Source organism: Rhinatrema bivittatum, chromosome 5 (assembly GCF_901001135.1).
Source record: "Rhinatrema bivittatum chromosome 5, aRhiBiv1.1, whole genome shotgun sequence".
In the NCBI taxonomy this organism is placed as follows: Eukaryota; Metazoa; Chordata; class Amphibia; order Gymnophiona; family Rhinatrematidae; genus Rhinatrema; species Rhinatrema bivittatum.
This window is the reverse complement of record NC_042619.1, coordinates 335,230,623-335,249,538: the sequence shown is the minus strand read 5'-3', so window position 1 is coordinate 335,249,538 and position 18,916 is coordinate 335,230,623. Positions and strand designations below refer to the sequence as shown.

The 18,916-nt window shown below is 50.0% G+C and overlaps 1 protein-coding gene across 5 annotated transcripts in view; it reads right to left on the bottom strand.

The window, feature by feature from the left end:
* The window catches only part of FAHD2A (fumarylacetoacetate hydrolase domain containing 2A), a 134,401-nt gene that overhangs the window by 31,511 nt on the left and 83,974 nt on the right, over positions 1 to 18,916 (bottom strand). The window lies entirely within an intron of this gene.

Genomic DNA, 18,916 nt, shown 5'->3' with positions numbered 1-18,916 from the left:
AGAGAGGACATGTTTGTAAGCATGTGAAAGAGTCTGTGTGTGAGAGAAAAAGACAGCATGTATTTATGTGATTGAAAGCCTGTGTGTGTGTGTAATCGTGAAAAGATAGACAGCATGTGTGTAAATGTGTAATTAAGAGCCTATATAAGTGAGAGAGAAAAAACGTGTATATGTGAGTACTGACAGCATGTGTGTATAGGTGTGTGATTGAGAGCCAGTGTGAGAGAGAGCGCTGGTATGTGACTGAGAGAGGAGAAAGTTCCAAGCAAACCACCCCGCCTCCTGCTAATTCAGAACAATCTCAGGACACCTGGATATCAAACGTTCCCAGGTATGCAGAGCAAAAAAATTTTTGTATCCTTATTTTTCATTACTGGGTCTTTGTGTCTGCTATTTTGAAATATTTTGTTGGTATCTGGAAATGTTTTATATGAGTTTTTAATTATTGGATATTCCACTCATCAGCTGTTTCGAAATATGTTCTTTTTGTTAGTACAGTTTTACTGCTGATGATTTTATATTTCTCGATTTGTTTTATAAGGATGGGTGATGTTTCTTTTTTCCTTTGTTACACTGCATACAGAGACTCTGGCTTGTTGCAGTTTCCAATTCAGTTTTTTCTGCATGCTTCTTGTTATGCGTTTTGGTCTCTTTATTCTATGTTAGGTAAGGGACAGCGCGTGATTCAGGTGAGGTTTTCTGCTGGCATGTAGTTTCTGTGTAGGACTCTATAGCAGCCTGACTTGGTCCGTTTTCCTAATAGGAGATGTATTGGTGTCTTAAGGCCTGGTGTAATATTTTCAAAGACTTATTGTACTTTAAAAGTGTGATCTTACATAAAATGCACACATTTACTTGTATTTAGTTTTAAACATATTGTATGGCTCTCATGGAATTACATTTTAAAATATGTGGCGTTTATGGCTCTCTCAGCCAAAAAGGTTCCTGACCCCTGTTCTAGGTTCACTGTGATTTGGTTCAGTTCATCTGAATCATTACCCATGAAAACCTTCTCCGGAACGGGTATCTCCCCAGCATCCTCTTCAGTAAACACCGAAGCAAAGAAATCGTTTAATCTTTCCGCAAAGGCCTTATCTTTTCTAAGTGCCCCTTTAACCCCCTCGATCATCTAACGGTCCAGCTGACTCCCTCACAGGCTTTCTGCTTCGTATATATTTTAAAAAGCTTTTACTGTGAGTTTTTGCCTCTCTGGCCAACTTCTTTTCAAATTCTCTCTTAGCCTGTCTTATCAATGTCTTACATTTAACTTGCCAATGCTTATGCTTGATCCTATTTTCTTCTATTGGATCTTTCTTCCAATTTTTGAATGAAGATCTTTTGGCTAAAATAGCCTCTTTCACCTCACCTTTTAACCATGCCGATAATCGTTTTGCCTTCCTTCTGTATGTGTATGTAGAATACCACTAAGTATCTGTGACATTTTTCTATTCTCTGTGACAATGTGCTTCTGACAAACCAGTTCTGGGCAGTTTTCAACTGTCATCCTGTGTACATGCAAGAAGGAGCCACCACCCCAAAGGCTGAAGTTGATTGGACTAAAAAATAACGAATCGCATTGGTAACCGGAAGAAGAAAATACACCCAGAAAGCTTGTCAACACATTCTGATTGGATGCACATGAAAGGTTTAAAAAGCTGTGCACGCTGCAGTTACACTGAGTAGGTTAGGAGCTTACACCCTTGCTTATATTGCTCGCTACTCCGGAACAAATTTGTGTTCCTCTTTCGTCTTTCTATTAATAAACTTGCTTTTAGATCATCAACTGACTGAAGCCTCATTAATCAGGTAAACACTTCCACCTTTCTTAGTGTGTGGAATACATCTGGACTGTGCTTCTAGGATGTTTTGGGTTTTTTTCTTTGTTTGTTTTTTTTTAACAATGCCCATGCCTCTTGCACACTTTTTACCTTTGTAGCTGCTCCTTTCAGTTTTTTTCTAAAGGAAAATTGAATCTTACCTGCTAATTTTCGTTCCTGTAATACCACAGATCAGTCCAAACCAGTGGGTTGTGCATTCCTACCAGCAGATGGAGTCAGAGAACATAGAAATTTGAGCACTGCTACTTAACGAGAGTGCCACCTGCAGCCCCTCAGTATTGACCTGTACCTAAGCCTAAACAACCAAACTTTACTTAAAAGGTAAAGGGGGTTGGAACCCAAAAGCTTAACCGCCAACCTCTCGCCCGGAACAGATAAAACAAAAAAAAAACAAACACTAGAATTTGTCCCTTCTGGAGCATTTGCAAAAAGACCGAATTGTTTCTTCAGGAAATATCACCTCTCAAGGTAGTCTTTCAGAATCTGAAAAGGGGGATGGGTCTCTGGACTGATCTGTGGTATTACAGGAACGAAAATTAGCAGGTAATAACCAATTTTCCTTTCCTGAACATACTCAGATCAGTCCAGACCAGTGGGATGTACCCAAGCTACTCTACACTGGGCGGGAACCCGAAAGACCCACTCGCAGTACACCCTCCCCAAAGGACGATTCATCTTGTGCCCTCACATCAAAACAATAATGCTTGGTGAAAGTGTGCAGGGAGGACCAAACCGCCGCTCTGCAGATCTCCTGAGGCGACTGAAGCTGACACTCAGCCCAGGAGGCGACTGAAACTGACACTCCTGAGGCAACTGAAGCTGACACTCAGCCCAGGAGGTAGCCTGGGCTCTAGTGGTATGAGCTCTCAGACCCACGGGCAACATAAGCTGCAGCGATAGCCTCCTTAATCCAGCATGAAATTGTCGCCTTCAAAGACTTGTCACCCTTCTTAGGACCCCCAAATAAGACAAACAGATGGTACGAACACCGGAAGTCATTAGTAACCTTCAAATAGCACAAAAGAACGAGATGCACATCCAAAAGATGAAGTTCCCTCTCCTGAGGAGAATCCCTGGACCAGTTCAGAAATCCTTGCAGACCCACTGCCTGATTCACATGAAAAACTGAGACCACCTTGGGCACGAAGGAAGGAACCGTGCGCAGCAAAACTCTATCATCGTAAATCCTAAGAAAAGGATCTCGACACAACAAAGCCTGTAACTCTGAAATGCGTCGAGCAGAACAAATGGCTTCGAGGAAAACGGTCTTCAAGGTAAAATCCTTAATGGGAGCCCTCCATAGAGGCTCAAATGGGGCTCCGCAAAACACCCGAAGCACCAAGTTCAAACTTCAGTCCAGACATAACGGGCGTACGGGAGGATGTAAATGCTTTACTCCTTTGAGGAAATGTGAAATGTCTGGATGCACTGCCAATGACCGACCGTAAACTCTGCCCCTTAAGGCACCTAAGGCAGCCACCTGAACCCTAAGAGAGTTGAAAGCTAAACCTTTGGCCAACCCCTGTTGCAGAAAATCCAACACCTGGGGAATCTCCGTTGACAAAGGATCCAAGGAGTGCTGGTGGCACCATGCCTCAAATAACTTCCAGACGTGCCTGAAGAAGAGTGGAAATGACCTGCTTGGAATAACCCCTCAATCACAATCGCCGCCTCTCAAAAGCCAGGCCGTGAGAGAGAAGTGATCCTGACGGAGTAGATGTGTAAGATGCGCCAGCTGTAGAGGACCTTTCAAGCTAATCGCATCATATCCGTGAACCACGGGCGATGTGGCCACTCCGGAGCCACCAACACTACACTGCCTGGATGCCACTCTATGCGTCATAGAAGCCGACCAATGAGAGGCCAGGGAGGAAAGGCATAGAGAAGAATGCCCGTGGGCCACGTACATACCAGAGCGTCCAGTCCCACTGAGCTTATTTCTCAATGATGGCTGAAGAAGCATTCCATCTTCGCATTGGCTCGAGTTGCCATCAGATCCAACTGAGGCACGCCCCACCTGGCACAAATGAGGTTCCATGCTTCGGGAGCTAACTCCCACTCTCCCAGATCTAGCTGCTGCCTGCTGAGGAAGTCCGCCTGTACATTTTCCATGCCTGCAACATGAGACGCGGCGATTCCTATGAGATGGCGCACCGCCCAAGCGAACAATAGCCTCGTCTCCAATGCCACCACGAGACTCCGTGTCCCGCCTTGCCGGTTGATGTAAGCTACCATTGTCGCGTTGTCTGAGAACACTCGAACCATTGTATCCTTGACCAGAAGAAGAAATGCTCGGAGGGCCAGCCAGTCAGCCTTCATCTCGAGGCGGTTGATGGACCAGGATTTCTCTATTGGAGATTAAAACCCTTGGGCGGATTTTTTGAGGCAGACTACACCCCATCCGGATAGACTGGCATCCGTGGAGATAACCACCCAAATCGGAGAGTCTATCTCCACTCCCTGTTCCAGGTTACTGCCTGAAAGCCACCATGATAGACTGACTCTGGAAGGAGAGGTAACGGTATATGGAACTGTTCCGACACCGGACTCCACCGTGATAGGTGGAGGCCATGGATCTCAGAACCTGTAAGTGATGCTAAACCGTCGGATTCTTCCTCTGAAGCAGGGCTTGGACCTAATCCTGCAACTTTGTTACATGGTCCGCTGCCAGAGAAACCTTGCCTCGGAAAGTGTCAAAGAGCGCTCCCAAGTAGACCAACGACTGCGTGGGCTCCAAATTACTTTTCTGGACATTTATGACCCAGCCGAGTGACTGCAAGGTGAGCATCACCCTCTGAACCGACCGTACGCAGTCCTCCTGAGACTTTGTTCGAATTAGCCAGTTGTCGAGATACGGGTGAACAAGGACTCCCTCCTTGCACAGGAACGCCGCTACGACCACCATGACCTTGGTGAAAGTACGTGGAGCTGTCGCCAGGTCAAAGGGGAGAGCTTGAAACTGGAAATGTTGGCCCATCACCTTGAAGCGGAGGAACCGCTGGTGAGCCCGGCGAATCGGGATGTGGAGATATGCCTTGGTGAGATCTAACGACGCGAGAAACTCTCCTCTGCCTACCGCAGCCACCACAGTTCTCAACGTCTCCATGCAAAAACGGGGAACTCGCAAACACCTGTTCACCTTCTGCAGATCCAGAATGGGATGAAAGGTGCCCTCTTTGTGGTTCTTGGGAATCACAAAGTAAACCAAATACCGTCCCTTGCCCTGTTCCGCCAGAGGAACTGGAACAATGGCCTGGAAATTGAGCAGCCGTTGTAAAGTCCCATGTACTGCCTCGCGTTTGACCCGCAAAGCGACGTGAGACTCCACAAAGGCCTCCCACACTGGGCACGAAAACTAGAGAGCGTAACTGTCCCGGGCCACTTCAAAGACCCATCGGTCCGAGGTAATCTTTTCCCACTCCGTGTAGAGGCTAGAAAATCTGCCTCCAACAGCTTCTATGATGGAATGGGTGCCCCTGGCTTCATTGGGTAGGTTTTCCACGACCAGCACCCTGGCCCGTGGACTCTCTGTCAGGGCGCCATACTCCACAAAGGACTGCTGACGTCCCGAGGCCGGCCTGGACTCCGAAGGAGCTGAAGACCTACCAAGGCGAAATCTGCGAGAATCCCGAAAACAAGCCTGTGGGGGAAAAACTTTCCCCGAAGATTTCCTATCCTCTGGCAATCTATTGCCCTTGGACTCCCCCAGCAATTTCACCAACTGGTCGAGATCCTCCCCGAAGAGAATCTTGCCCTTAAAGGGGAGGTTACAAAGTTGAGACTTGGAAGATAAGTCTGCTGACCAATTACCCAACCAGAGCAGTCTACAAGCCGTAACCGCAGACACCATGCTACGCGCCGAGGTCCTAATCAAATCATACAATGTGTCTGCGACATAGGCAACTCCTGCCTCCAAACGTGCAGCTTGCAAGGGCCCCCCGCCGTCGAGACTGGGGGTTGCAGCCGCCCCCTGAACCCAAAGACAGGCTCTTTGAATGAGGCTGGTGCAAATCGCTGCCCTGAGACTCAGCGCTGTAACCTCAAAGACTCGCTTCAGATGAATCTCCAGTTTGCGGTCCTGAATGTCTTCTTAGTCATGGCAGACACCGCCGCGTCCTTAGAAGATCCAAAACATCCTGTGATAGCGGGTAAAGCTTCACAATCACTTTTAAACCCGCATCCAGCGAGTCCCACTCTCGGGTCACTAGCTTGCGGACCTTCTTAGGTAATGGGATGGAAGTCGTCGGACCCCGAATCCCATCCAGGACCGGGTTGACACCTTCGCTGTCTGATTCCTCCTGTGAAACCTCAATCCCCAGGATCTACAAGATCTGGGGAATGAGAGGTCAGAGCTCCTCTCGCTTAAACAAGCGCACTATGCTGGGATCATTGCCTTCTGAGGGTGGGAGGGTCATATTGGTCCGGGTCGTCCTGTATCACATCACCCATATCCTGGATGAGTCCCAGATCTTGATCCGCCCCAGGGTCTGAGATATCCCCGAGTGGGGCTGGCAACCTATCCATACCTTGAGCCCCTTGGTAAGCCCCTGCAGGCTGATGGCAGTCCGGGGACCCTGTGGGTATCCACTTTGGCTGCTCTCTTCAGGATCTCCTGTTTCCTAGCCAGAAATGCCTGATGCAGCAGGAGAACAAACTCAGGGCAAAACTCCCCTAAATCAACACCAGGGTCATCCCCAAACGCGGGAATTTGGTCCACCGGAGAAAGAATGGGAGGGGCCTCCTCCACCCTCGGCAGCCGCCATGAGTTACCCTCCCCCACTGAGGAGGACAACCGCGCCCATAGGACCGGAATCCTTGCCTGCTTGCTGCTCTCCCCAAGGAAGTTCCCTCCTGCCCTGAAGGACATAGAGAACACAGGGAACTAGCATTTATGGCCTGCCCTGACGCCCCACACGCGAGGTAGGTTCCCAACTTAGGCCGGGGTGCCATTGAGAAAAAATTCCAGTCAGAAAACCTTCGCACAACTGCAGGAGCTAAAAAAAATAGAAACACTCCCTGCCGGCGCAAAAATAAAAAGAGGCCTCACATGCGTGCGAAGGCCTACCCTTCCCCCCCCCCCCCCCCCCCAGCTGACCTACCCGGAGCCCTGGGCCATCGTGAGGACCCGCGGAGTTAAGCTTACCACTCCAGCTGGCCTGCCGACTAAACGGCACAGCCCGTCCCGCAAAATGAACTCCTCCTACCTTGAAAGGCTTCTTCCTTGCTTTCTTTCTAACCTGAGAGAGTTGGAATCTGAGGAAGGAGTGAGAGGAGCCTCCTCAGTGCTTGAGGAAACCAGAAGCCCCTGGATTTCGAGACACTAGCAGTGATGCGTGCGAGACACAGGCAGGGGTATCCAACCCCCCGGATGCCCGGCTTCAACTGAGGGATGGCCCACGAAGGTGCCTGACACTTTAGGAAGCTACAGAACTACAAACTAGCCTATCCTAGGAAAAAAACTTTCCCTAACCTTTTGTTTTTTTTTTTTGCTTTTTTTAAACTAACAGACTGCAGGTTTGGAACTCTACTATCTGCTGCAGTCAGAGAAATACTGAGGGGCTGCAGGTGGCACTCTCATTAAGTAGCAGTGCTCAAAGTTCTATGTTCTCTGACTCCATCTGCTGGTAGGAATGCACAACCCACTGGTCTGGACTAATCTGCTTATGTTCAGGAACTATTTTTCTCATTTTATCAAAGTTTCCCTTTTGAAAGTTTAGCGCTGGAGCTAAAAACTTTGCTTACTGTCCCCCTTCCAATCATTAATTCAAATTTTCCCTGTACGTACCAGGATCAGTCCAGGACACCTGGCTTGTGACTCCGCACCAGTAGATGGAGACAGACTAAAACTTGTGGGCGGAGCATATATGCCCCTGTGCCAGTCACAGCTCCTCAGTCTTACTCTGTCTCCAGTAGGTGGTGCAGGTCCGGTCACAGCCCTGTCGGGCCTGATTCTGTGTGGTTAGTCAGGTTCGCTTTTGGGGTTAATTTTATTAGGCCTAACTTGGTTTTTTTCTGCAAATTGGGTTTCGTTTAATTTTGGTCCCAGTTGCCCTGCCTCCCTGGGGAGTTGAGAGGTCCTGAGGGGACTACCTTCCCCAGGTTGAGGCCGCTGCTAGGGTCGAGGACCCGGCTGGTCTAGTAGCAGCGTCAGGGGTGACACCGGGGAGCCCGGTTCACTCACCCCTGCAGGAATTAGGGCTTTTCAGTACAAGGGACAGCGTTTTTTCTGTTAAAAAAAAAAAAAAAAAAAAAAAGTGTTTTTGCTTCCTTTTCTGTCGGCTCTCCATTGCCTGGCATCGCGCTCCGTTCCGCTCGGGGGGGGGGCGCCATTGGCAGGGGGGAGGTCGCCGATTTGTGCCGGGGTGATTTTTCAGTTTTTCTTCAGCGCCTCTTAGTTTTGTTCGGCGCGTCTTTTTTTCCCGCGGTTGTCGGCATGCCACGCGGCTCGCAGTGCAGGGCCTGCGCGCGTCTCTCCCGGGATGGCCTTTGTTCAGCCTGCGTCCCGGGAGATGAGGGATCGTCGGCGGCACCTCGGGGGGCCCGTTCCCGGATCGCGCGATCGCCATCACAGGGGGGGGGCCCTGACAGGTCTCCTGACTCGTTCCCGATTAGCGCGGGAGTGGCAGCCATTTTGTCCACCGGCCGGGTAGTTTTGCGGGAACCGGTGGGGGCCGCGGCCTTGCCTCCTGCACGTTCCCCGCTGCGGGATGCGGCGGGGGAGGTCCCTTCGGAGGGGCCCCAGTCCCGGGGGAATTCTGGAAGCGACGCAATGGATTCGGGCGAGTTTTCGGAGGATTTGGCGCTTTTGCTGCGCAAAGTTCTCCGTTATAAGCGAAGCAAGCGCAGCCGGGGGGAAGCCTTGCGCGCAAGGGTCCACCGGTCCCCGCCGCGGAAGAAGGCGGCCAGGAGGGTGGCGAAGATCGCCCAGGGCGCGGCCCAGGGCAAACAGCTTCCACGAGGGGTACCGCAGGAATCGGATTCCGAAGATTCCTCCGGGACGGACACGGAGGCCTCCGAAGAGCCCCTGCCGGGGGCCGGGAAGGCAGCTGCAGATGGCTCCGCGCAGCCCAGTACAGGGAAAGGAGTACAGGCCGTCGATGGGGATGACCCCAAGGTGGTGCGTCTGTTCCGCAGGGAGGAACTGTCGCCGCTCATCCCAGCCATTCTCCAGGAGCTGGGGATTGAAGCTCCTCCGGTGGTGGTCCGCCAAGAGGCAAATATGGACCCAGTTCTGCTCGGGCTCACAGGGCCAGCGGTCGCTTTTCCTTTTCCTTTTCATTTTTCGTCCACGGATATCCTCTTCAAGGAATGGGATACTCCGGAGTTAGGCTTGAAAGTCAGCAAGGCCATGGACAAACTTTACCCTTTGCCGGAGGACGCGCTGGAGCTCCTCCGGTTCCCAAAGGTGGATTCAGCGGTGTCCGCTGTCACGAAGAGGTCTACCATCCCGGTCACGGGAGCGACAGCCCTCCGGGATATTCAAGACCGGAAGTTGGAGGTTCAACTCAAGAAGATTTTTGAGGTGTCTGCCCTAGGGGTGCGGGCCGCCATTTGCACGAACTTTGCTATGCGTGCTAGTCTGCGTTGGGCTCAAGTCCTGCAGGCGAATGCGGATCTCTCTGCAGAGGAGGCTTCCCAAGCAGACAGGTTGGAGGCGGCCATTGCCTATGGGGCCTATGGGGCCTATGGGGCCTATGGGGCCTATGCGCACCTCAGCTCGGTCCATGGTGGCATCGGTGTCGGCGCATCGTCTCCTTTGGCTGTGCAACTGGGCAGCCGATGGCTCTTCCAAGGCTCACCTTGGGGCATTGCCCTTCAAGGGGAAATTGCTGTTTGGCAAGGAGTTAGACGATTTGATGGTTTCCCTGGGTGAGAACCGAGCGTTTAAGCTGCCGGAGGATAGGGTCCGGCCGCGATCTTCCTTCTCAGGCAGAGCCCGGTTCCGGGGACCCAGGAAGTCCAGGCCGCAAAGATCCTCTGGACCCTCGTATCGGCCGTCCGCCTCGCGGAACACTCAGTGGCAGCAGTCCTTTCGGGGCAAACATTTTGGACGGCAAGGAGGAGCCCCGTCAGGTGCGGGGTCCAAGCCTTCGCAATGAAGTTCGGCCGGCCCATTCCTCCGCGCGTCCTCGGCACGTTGTTCCAAGCGTGGGTGCGCGTCTCTCCTTATTCCTCGAGGAATGGGCCAGCATGACGTCGGATCAGTGGGTCCTCGACGTGATAAGACGCGGCTACGAGTTAGATTTTGCTCGCATCCCAGCGGACAAATTCCTGGTCTCACCCTGCAAGGATCCCAAGAAGAAGGCGGCGGTGCTAGATACCATCCAAAGACTGGAAAGCTTGGGAGCCATCTCTCCAGTGCCGGCCGATCAGTACAGCACGGGCCGTTACTCCATTTACTTCATAGTCCCCAAGAAAGACGGCACTTTCCGCCCAATTCTGGATCTGAAAGGAGTCAACAGATGCCTTCGGGTCCCTCACTTCAAGATGGAGACCATTCGTTCAGTGATCGCGGCAGTGCGTCCCGGCGAATTCCTGGCGTCCCTAGATCTCACAGAAGCATACCTTCATGTGGGCATCCAACCAGAGTTTCAGCGGTTCCTGCGGTTTTGCATTCTGGGCAGGCACTTCCAGTTCCGGGTGCTCCCGTTCGGCCTGGCGACAGCGCCTCGGACATTCACGAAGGTGATGGTGGTCGTGGCGGCGCAGTTGCGCCGGGAAGGCCTGCTGGTTCACCCTTACCTCGACGATTGGCTGATCCGGGCGAAGTCTCAGAGTCTGTGTCGACAGGCGGTGGCCAGGGTGTTGCAGCTATTGCAGTCCCTGGGCTGGGTGGTCAACTACAACAAGAGTCATCTCGAACCCTCCCAGTCCTTGGAGTATCTGGGAGCCCTTTTCGACACGAAGCGAGGCAAGGTAGTTCTCTCTCAGGAACGGATGCGCAAACTGCAGTCTCAGGTGCGGCGTCTTTTGTCGCTACCCCGGCCACGAGTCTGCGATTACCTGACGATGCTGGGGTCTATGGCATCCACGCTGGCGTTAGTCCCTTGGGCGTTCGCTCATCTACGACCGCTGCAGTCATCATTGCTTTCCCGCTGGAAACCAGTTTCCGAGGATTTCTATCTGCCTCTCCCTCTCGAGGGTCGGGCGCGTTCCAGCCTGAGCTGGTGGCTGGATTCCAAGCATCTCTCCTGTGGAGTGTCCCTTCTGGTGCCCAACTGGACGGTAGTGACCACGGATGCCAGTCTTTCCGGCTGGGGGGCAGTTTGCCAAGGGAAGTCGGTTCAGGGTCTGTGGTCACAGTCGCAGACCCGGTGGTCTATCAATCGGCTGGAGACCAGAGCGGTCAGTCTGGCGCTGCAAGCGTTTCTACCCTTAGTACGCGGACAGGCGGTCCGGGTATTGTCGGACAACGCTACAACCGTGGCTTCCATCAATCGCCAGGGCGGAACAAGAAGTCCTCTGGTGGCAGAGGAGGCGCGGCCCTTGATGCTCTGGGCAGAGCGGCATCTCAGCCACCTCGCTGCGTCACACATAGCAAGAGTCGACAACGTCCAGGCGGATTTTCTCAGTCGTCACCGCTTGGATCCCGGAGAGTGGGAGTTGGCGGACGAGGCGTTTCTCTTCATCTGCAGGACTTGGGGAACGCCCCACATGGATCTGATGGCCACATGGCGCAACGCGAAGGCTCCGAGATTTTACAGTCGACGTCGCGAAAGGGGTTGCAGAGGGAGTCGACGCGTTGGTGCTTCCCTGGCTGGTGGATGTGCTTCTGTATGTGTTTCCACTGTGGCCCATGATCGGCAAGATCCTGCGGCGCATAGAATTGCACCCGTCCAATGTGATCATGGTGGCGCCGGAGTGGCCACGCCGTCCTTGGTTTGCGGACCTGGTCCAGTTGTCGGTGGCCGCACCCCTTCGTCTACAAGGGTTCGCGGGGCTCCTTCGTCAGGGCCCCGTCTGTTTGGAGGATGCGGCTCACTTCTGTCTCGCGGCATGGCTTTTGAGAGGTATCGGTTGAAGAGAAAAGGCTACTCGGATGCGGTCGTGGCTACGTTGCTGAGATCCAGAAAACAGTCTACGTCCCTAGCTTATGTTCGGGTCTGGGTAGTTTTTGAGGAATGGTGCATGGAGCGGGGTCTTGACCCCACTTCCGCTTCTATTTCCGATATTCTGGCTTTTCTCCAGGCGGGGCTCGCCAAAGGTTTAGCGTGCAATTCCCTTCGGGTCCAAGTGGCGGCGCTTGGGTGTTTGCGTGGTAAGGTCCGGGGGGTCTCTCTGGCTCTCCACCCGGATATCTCCCGTTTTCTTAGGAGGGCTAAGCACCTCCGTCCTCCTTTGCGGCTCCCTTGCCCGTCTTGGAACCTCAACTGGGTGCTCTCAGCCTTATGCTCAGCGCCGTTTGAGCCCCTGAAACGTTCTACGCTCAAGGATCTCACGTTGAAGACCGTATTCCTGGTGGCGATTGCGTCGGCCCGTCGTGTTTCGGAATTACAGGCGTTGTCCTGTAGAGAGCCCTTCTTGCGCATTTCCGATTCGGGGGTTTCCTTGCGGATGGTTCCCTCCTTCCTTCCTAAGGTCGTGTCGTCTTTCCATTTGAATCAATCGATTGAACTTCCTGCTTTCACGGTTGGGGAGTCTTCGGACCCGAAAACGAGAGGCTTGAGAAAGCTGGATGTGCGGAGGTCCCTTCTTCGCTATCTAGAGGTTACCAATCCGTTTCGGGTGACGGATCATCTGTTTGTATTGACTTCGGGTCCAAAGAAAGGTTCGGCGGCGCACCGCACGACACTTGCCCGTTGGCTCAAGGAAGCCATTGGCTCCGCGTACATTCTGCGCGGAAAATCGCCGCCGGTGGGGCTTCGGGCTCATTCGATGCGGTCTCATGCGGCGTCTTGGGCGGAATCTTCTCAGGTGTCGCCTCAAGAGATTTGCAGGGCGGCTACCTGGAAGTCGTTGCATACCTTCATTAAACATTACCGGTTGGATGTTCAGGCTACTGAAGCTGGGGGTTTTGGAGAGAGGGTACTCCGAGCGGGACTCTCTGCTTCCCACCCTCGGTAAGTTAGCTCTGGTACATCCCAGGTGTCCTGGACTGATCCTGGTACGTACAGGGAAAGGAAAATTAGTTTCTTACCTGATAATTTTCGTTCCTGTAGTACCAAGGATCAGTCCAGGATCCCGCCCGCAGTGCTGCGCTATAGTAACGGAGAGTCCGCTCATTGTTGTTTTCAGTACGCTGACCCCTTGTTTATTCGCTCTCCCGGTTGGGGAGCCTGGTTCCTGTAGGGGTGTTAGCTTTATTTTCATTTACCTACCAAGTTTGTATGGTTAGTTATGGTTGCCTTATGGCTTTTTCTACTTTGACATTACGTATGACTGAGGGGCTGTGACTGGCACAGGGGCATATATGCTCCGCCCACAAGTTTTAGTCTGACTCCATCTACTGGTGCGGAGTCACAACCCAGGTGTCCTGGACTGATCCTTGGTACTACAGGAACGAAAATTATCAGGTAAGAAACTAATTTTCCTTTATCATTTTATGATCACTAATGCCAAGTGGCCCCACCGTTACCGCTCTCACCAAACACGTGCTCCACTGAGAATTAGATCTAAAATTGCTCCCTCTCTCATCGGTTCCTGAACCAACTGCTCCATAAAACTGTCATTTATTCCATCCAGGAACTTTATCTCTCTAGCATGCCCTGATATTACATTTACCCAGTCAATATTGGGGTAATTGAAATCTAAATAGAAATACGTGGTGTTTTTAAAGTATTAGAGAAAACTTTCACGCTGTACATGTCAAGATATTACTTTAGGAATATAAGGACCATCATACCACCCAGTGCTCACAAGTCAGACTTGCATTTCATGCACTTCATACGGGTCACTTTTAATCAATTGGTCCATATAACTCGACTCAATTTTTATAAATTTTTTAAATTATGAATTTTTTTTATAAAAAAGATGAAAAACTTCCCTTATTCATCCGTTGTCAGGGTCATTTTTCCATAGCTGTCGGAGATACTCGTCCGACGCGCGCGTTTCGCCAAAGTAGCTGCTTCAGAGACGTATATTCAGACTCTCCTGATCCAGCGCTCCCCTTGTTTCAACGGGGGATATAAACAGATCTTTGAGCATTAGTAGAATTCTTGCAAAAAGAACTTCAGTGGTGTTAAAGGTCCATCAAATTTTTCGAAAAAGGTTACTAAGAGCCAAGAGAAACAGATAAGTATGAGAAAAAAAAAAGTGCGAAGCTTGCTGGGCAGACTGGATGGGCCATTTGGTCTTCTTCTGCCGTCATTTCTATGTTTCTATGTCATCATTCACTGCTATACATTCTAATTCTCCCATCTTAGACTTCTGGCATTAGCATACAAACATTTCAAAGTGTGTTTTTTGTTTGTATTTTCTTTCTGCTTTTTAATTGATAGGGATAAACTGGAATTTTTAAGCTCAGGTGAGTTTTTAATTACAGACACTTGGACTAATTTTCTTATTATTGGAACTTCACTGTTGGGATGACCTAATTCTAATGCATCATTAGTATCCTTTGAAGATACCTCCCTCCGAACCATGCGCTGCTGAGCGACTGTCGACTTCCCCTTTGTTCTAGTTTAAAAGCTTCCTCTATCTCCTTTTTAAAGGTTAGCGCCAGCAGTCTAGTTCCACCCTGGTTAAGGTGGAGCCTATCCACCTTAACCAGGTGGATAGGCTCCCCAGTTCCTTACAAAACTGAATCCCTCTTCATTGCACCATCTTCTCATCCACGCATTGAGACTCCAGAGCTCTGCCTGCCTCTGATGACCTGCACGTGGAACAGGGAGCATTTCAGAGAATGCTACCCTGGAGGTTCTGGATTTCAACTTTCTACCTAAGAGCCTAAATTTGGCTTTCAGAACCTTCTTCCCACATTTTCCTATGTCATTGGTGCCCACATCTACCAAGATAGCCTGCTGCTCCCCAGCACTGTCTAAAATCCTATTTAGGTGATGCGTGAGGTCCACCACCTTCGCACCAGGTAGGCATGTTACCAAGCGATCCTCATGCTCACCAGCCACCAGGCTGTCTACATTCCTAATAATCGAATCACCAACTATGATGGCTGACCTAACCCTTCCCTCCTGGGCAGTAGCACTGGGAGACACATCCTTGGTGCGAAAGGACAATGCACCACCTGGAGAGCAGGTTCTTGCTACAGGATCCTTTCCTGCTGCACCAGTTTGATGCTCTCTAATCATGAGACCTTCTTCCTCCAAGGCAGCACCAGGGCTCTCAGTCTGAAGTTGGGACTTGCTACTATGTCCATGAAGGTCTCTCATCTATATATCTCAGTCTGCCTCAGCTCCTCCAGGTATGCCACTCTAGCCTCCAGAGATCGGACTCGTTCTCTGAGAGACAGGAGCTCTTTGCATCAGATGCACATGTTCAACTTCTCACCAGCGGGTAAAAGACTGGGAGGCCCCCTTCTTACTGCTGGACTGCTGTCTTCATCTCAAATTTGTTCAGTTCCTAGTTAAGTTTTAGGTTGCTATGGGAGTAGGATTGTGTCTAATTAGTGTCCTTTAAACATATTATGTATTTACTATATGTCTGGTAGTGGCCTACAGGGGAATGATCAAACTCTGAATAAGGTATGGTGAGTTCGTGAAGTGAAGGGGTTTTTTTAGTGTGAAAGTGGCACCTGCCTATAAATTAAAGGATGAGTTAAGGGTTGGTGGGAGAGGAGTTGGAGGGTTGAGAAATACAAACAAACACACTAACTTCTGCTTATTAGCTGCCTTACTGACATACTATTTAAAAATAAACACACTAACTTCTGTTTATTAGCTGCCTTACTAATAAAAGCACAAACACACAAAAACACTAAATAATATATTCCAATAGTTTACTTCTCCCCAATACTTAAAAAAACATTTCCAAGTAAAACTTACTGATTCTTTTCAGCCACCAGCAAGGTGATCCTCTCCTCTCAGTGCTCCCACTGGAAATCATGACGGCAACAGAGGATCCAGACCTGCTAGCACTGGCTCCCTTCTTCAACTGAAATGTGGGCTACTGATATTCCCTTTTAGACTCCATCAGATCCATATGAGATCCCCCCACTTGGATCAATCATAAAGAATACCACGTCTGATAGCTCCTATTCCCTGGGGTCTAAAATGTGCCTGTTGAAGTCCTCTTGGACATTCTCTATCCTGGCAATGTGTGATGCCGAGATTGCAAACAAGTGATTTTTGACCCACTGAAACAATAGTTTGATCTCTGGCGACATTGCTGTACTCCTGGTCCCCCTTGCTGTTTTATGCAGGCTACCGCTATAGCATTGTCCAGAAACACTCTCATCAACTTTCCCTGAACTAGCAGGAGAAACTCTAGCAAGGTACTTCTAAAACTGCCTTTGTCTTGAGATGACTGATAGACCAAAGACTGTTCAGCTACACTCCAGTGATCTTGAGCTATATGAACCTGGCAACAAGCTCCCCATCCACTGAGATTCGCCTCCGGTAACTACTGTCCAATCCAGAATGTCCAGTTCCATTCTCTTGGACAAACTGCCCTCCGAGAACCACTAAATCAAGCTGCGTCTGGCCTCTGCTTGAAGTGGCACACTGGTATCATACTGCCAAGATTAAGGATTCCACAATATTGGAAGATCTTTCTGCAATGGTCTCATGTGAGCACCTGCCAATGGAACCAAATCCAGAGTCACTGCCATAGATCCCATCACTTGGAGATAGTCCCAAGCTCTGGAGACCTGCATTCATCCCCTCTGTCATGAGAAACACCAGGCCCCCAGATACCTCAACATCTAACAGGGCCGAAGCTTGCTGTAAAGAAAACTGATTACCCAATCAAGATCCTGTAACTGCTGGATTATCCTGGCTGTAGCTAAGTAGCCTTCTTTTTACTTCCCCAAATCAATCTGTTGCCATTTATTTAAATATTTATATTTTGCTATATCCAATGTTCTAAGCAGATGGACCAACACTCCCTTCCTTTTGGAGCACCAACACCACTACTACCATCACTTTGGAGAAAATCCTTGGGGCAGTCATGTGTCCAAAAGGCAGAACCTGAAACTGAAAATGTCCTCCCAGGACTGCTAATTTGGGAAACCTCTGATGATTCCTTTTGCTTGAAATGTGAAGATAAGCTTCTGAGAGATACAGGATGTAAGAAACTCCCTTTTTTCATATTGCAACAATCACTGATCAAAAGGTTTTCATGTAAAAATGAGCCACTTTTAAACACACATTCACCTTTTGAAAATCCAGAACAAGCCTGAATGTGCCCTCTTTCTTGGGCATCACAAAATAAATGGAGTAATGTCCCTCTCTTTGTTACTAAAATGACTGCTGCCAACTGGAGAAGGTGTTCTAGAGTGTCCCACACCACTGCCATTTTTCTTGATGAATGACAGAGGAAAATCATGAACGCATCCCACACCAGATGTGCAAACTAATACGTAGCCACCACTTATGACAGACTGAACCCAGTGATCTGTGGGTCCATCCTATGTAAAATTGGGACAATCAATCCCCTATTTGGCAAGGCAAAGAGTGGATCCCTTGACTCTCATTATGAAGACTTTCCTCCTCCTGCTCCACCACCGACACTATCTTGAGTGCCCCTCCCATTTGTATGAAAGGACTGTGACTTACTTCCAAACTGCTTTTGCAAAAAAGATGATGAGGACACTGTCACCTTCCCTGGCCAATAATGCCATACATCCCTAAATTTCAGACTATCGGGAATCCCTTTATGAAACTCCTTCGGCTTATCTTCAGGCAACTTATGGGACTCTGATTCACCCAATTGTTTTACCAGCTTCTCCAAAAAAGATTTTAATAGGATGACAGCTTCCCCAATTGAGGTTTGGGCCAAACATCTGCTGACCAGTTATGCAGCCATTGCAGACGCCTGGCCAATCTGAGGCAAGTATTCCTCTAGCCAATGTCTGAATGAGATTATAGAGAGCAACTGCTAAAAAGGCGAGACTGCCCTCAACCATTCTACTTCCTTTTCTGTCAAGCTATCCTGAGAGATGCCTACCGGAACCTGCTATACCCAGCACAGACAGGCCCATGACATAATAGTTGCCGCAAAGTACAGCCCGGAGAGCCAAGGTTGTTACCTCAAATACCTTTTAAGATAGATGTCTATCTTCCTATCCTGCCCATCCTTCAAGGCCGCACTTCCCTCAATCGGAATCATACTCTCCTCAGTGACTGCTGAGACCAGTGAATCCACTTTAGGCAAACTCAAATGCTCTAAGGCTTCATCCAGAAGTGGATAAACCTTAGCCATGGCTCTTCCAACTTTGAGACTGGCCTCTAGAGTTTCTCACTCCGCCAAAACCAAAGGTCTTGGCACCCTTTGAAAGGGAAAGATCATTGCTGGGGCGATAAGGCTCTCCAAAATGGGGCACTGGTTCCACCTGCTGCTACTTAATTCCCAGCTCTGCCACAGCCTGAGTTATCGCTGATAGTTCTTCTTTTTTAAACAGACAAACCACCCAACGATCATAACCCTCTACCACAGGTCTCTCACCCTCTTCAAGGGAGACCCCTTCTGGATCACTTTCTACCTCCTTCCTGGTCATGAAATCCCTCAAGGGAGCATCCTCCAATGCCAAAGACACTGCATCCCATTCCGGGTCCAGATTCCTCCTGGCCCACAAAGGAATAGCTGGAGAAGAGCTGGATGAACTCTAGAGGAGAGGAATTCTTTGTTCTTGTGACTTGTTTAATAAAAAAGGCTCAATGCATCAAAAACTACAAATTCAGGGGAAAAGGGCTCCAAATGCGAAGAATCCTCGCCCTCTTTTGCCCTCGAGCCTACCCTGATCTCCTCCCACAAAGACTAAGACTTCCCTATGGGAGACAGCACCAGAGACTTCCTAAACACCTTCCTTCCTTCCTTCCACAGCACTGCAGGGGCCAGATCCAAAATGACCACCACTGCCATCTTAACCGACTCCCTCTGACTGAGCCACCTTCAGAAGTCAACTTCAAAAGCCTTTTTTCCACTCTTGAGAGCTCCAATTCCGGGATACTGCTGCAACAACCCCC